The 2,654-nt window shown below is 37.9% G+C and overlaps 1 non-coding gene across 1 annotated transcript; it reads left to right on the top strand.

The window, feature by feature from the left end:
* The first annotated feature begins 890 nt into the window (after positions 1 to 890).
* Positions 891 to 998, top strand: LOC131250431 (small nucleolar RNA R71). The gene has a single exon (XR_009173359.1). It is a non-coding gene; the product is annotated as a small nucleolar RNA R71 (small nucleolar RNA).
* The last annotated feature ends 1,656 nt before the right edge of the window (positions 999 to 2,654 follow it).

The raw sequence follows: 2,654 nt of genomic DNA, 5'->3' as shown, positions 1-2,654 counted from the left end.
TTCTTCCTCATGTGAGGCATTGCTAGATCTATCATTCTCAATTTCTTCCGGGTCCTTAGGCTTTTTAGCCCTCGCTGAAATGGCTTTGTCAATAATCTTCTCTCTTAAGAGTGGTGATAGACTTAGTCTTCTCCATCTAATTTGAAGAGCTTGGGTCACTTATTTCATATTGCGGATTTGGGTTGGGAAGCGGCTGGGCCGGAAGGATCCCTCTTTTTCCAATCGAATTTTTTATCTCAAGCCCTTATATGGCCTTTGTAAGGTCTTGAAAGGCTTCCAACATACCCTGGTTAAAAAGCTCTTGATTTTGAATATGTTTTAAGACCGGATCCTCTTAAGGTTTCCTTTGATTTAGAAATTGGTTAAGGATCCCTTGATGCGTAGCCGTTTTGTCCGTTCCTCCAACTAAAATTTGGATGGTTCCTCTAACTTGCGTTATATGTATTTGAGATGGGTCCACTGAAAAGCCTTTGGTAATTGTTTACGGCATTTGATTGCTCATTCAATATCTCTTGAAAAGCAGGAATTGTTGGGCAATTCTTAGTTGTATATATGTTACAAGCATAAATACCACAAACAACTTCCACAGCCTTTTCGAGTTCTGCCTGCTTAAGTCCTATGGCCTCGAATTTTCTTATGAGTTTGGCCACTCTTGCATTTATATCATCTTCCTCTTTTAAAACATAAATTCTTCCCATTTCCTTTGATTGAGTAGGCTTAGAATTAGTGGTTCTTGAAAACGTATCCCATGAGTGTGCGTTTTCATATCTAAATAATCCCTTTCATCATCGGCTTCCTTATTCATGAATTCCCCATTACACATCTCTACAAATTGGTGCATGGATGAGGTCAATCCTTCATAGAAAAAGCTCAATATCTACCATGTTTCGTAGCCATGTTGCAGACATGAATTTATGAGATCCTTAAATGGCTCCCAACATTGGAAGAAGGTCACATCATCTTTTTGCACAAAATTCATGATTGTTTTCCTTAAGGTATTCATTTTATGATACGAAAAGAACTTTTTAAGGAACTCCCTTGTCATTTCAGCTCATGTGCCAATGACCCGTGGTCTTAAGGAATGCAACCACGACTTAGCCTTTTCTTACTGTGTCCTCAAACACGTTTAGGAAGTGTAATGTAGATATTATCTCATTGAGCTCTTTCATATGCAAGTATAGACTTTCAGATTCTAGTCCATGAAACTTATGAAGGAGTTAAATCACCCCCGGTTTAACGTCCACAATTCCTGCATTCAATGAGAATATCATGTAGGAAGGTATACTCACTCCCACCGGTCGTAAATAATCTCGTAAAATATGAGGCGGGGTGCATTATGCACCTTATTCTCATCTCGAACTTCCTTTAACTAAAAAACAGGGCAACACCGATAACTAAAAACTGTCAGCAATGACCTTCCCCGACAGCTAAACGTCGGGAAACCGTCGGCGTCTTCGACAGCTAAAACTGTTGGCGTTTTCAATGGCTGAGGGTGATGGTTTTAGCCGTCGGCATTTTCAATGGTCAAGTACGACAGCCATTCACCGACAGCTAAAATCATCAGCGTTTGTCATCGATTTAAAACAAAAATAATAATGAAAATTAATTACCTAAAGTGTAAACTTCGAATCACCTACAAATAAGTTAAAAGTGTCATAAATTTTACAGCCAGCAATTTAACAACGTAATAGAAATTCCTAACTGAAATATAAATTGATCTATCAAAAAAGAGAAGTAAGGAGAAACTGAATGAAGTTCAAGAGAACCCTTGTACAAAAAGAAAATTGCAATATTACCTTTTATTGACCAAATGATACAATGATGTTTGTGTGACTAGCCCCAACATCTTTGTGGTAATCCACTTCCAAAACACAACCTGTGAATATAACAATATGGCATGGAAACTAATTAAGAAATTCTCTCAAAATAGGAAGCTCCCTAGTAAAGAAACTCTACTATAAGTACAAAAATTTAAACAAGGAAACTTCTCAAAATAAGCATTCGTATTTTCAGTGCTGCTATTCTTTATCGGATACTATCAAAGACTATCATCTCATCTTTGTTTCCAATCAACCGAGAGTGTATCATGGATAACAAGTATCAACTCTATGACTAGAAATGGGAACATTCAATTACTTGCTACATTCTTTGGAAATGTTGGTATGGTTGAATGGGTTGGAGAGACCACACCATCAAATCAATGGTTGATCTGATTGACCATTCGTGCGGGTGTTTTTCCCTTGAATATTCTGAACGGACTGATTTTCAAGGAACGTGATCTTCATCGTGTAGCCCATCTTTTGCCTTGTTTTGGATATCCTACACATGGCAGAGCAGCAAACAACATCCTTAAACCTAGAGATCCAATCATGCATACATAGAAAAACAGGAAAAGTGACAACATGAGGATGTAATTCATGCGACCACACAAGTAACTGAGGTCTGTTTGATTTCCCCACCAAAAATTTCCAAACGGAACAAATATACTCTGCAAAATCAATTTCAAGGCCAGGAAGTGTCACAGATGCAATGCAGTATTTCTTCTATGGTAAATTTAGTTGGACAATTTTAGTGCTAGTATACATGTAAACTTTTTGCATACCTGACTCTCTAGCACTGGAAGTATGACTAAGAGGGGGACAACAACCATGTCC

This window comes from Magnolia sinica, chromosome 6 (genome assembly GCF_029962835.1).
Source record: "Magnolia sinica isolate HGM2019 chromosome 6, MsV1, whole genome shotgun sequence".
Lineage (NCBI taxonomy): Eukaryota > Viridiplantae > Streptophyta > Magnoliopsida > Magnoliales > Magnoliaceae > Magnolia > Magnolia sinica.
Note: the sequence above shows the minus strand (reverse complement) of the source record. Positions and strands in the feature narration are given on the sequence as shown.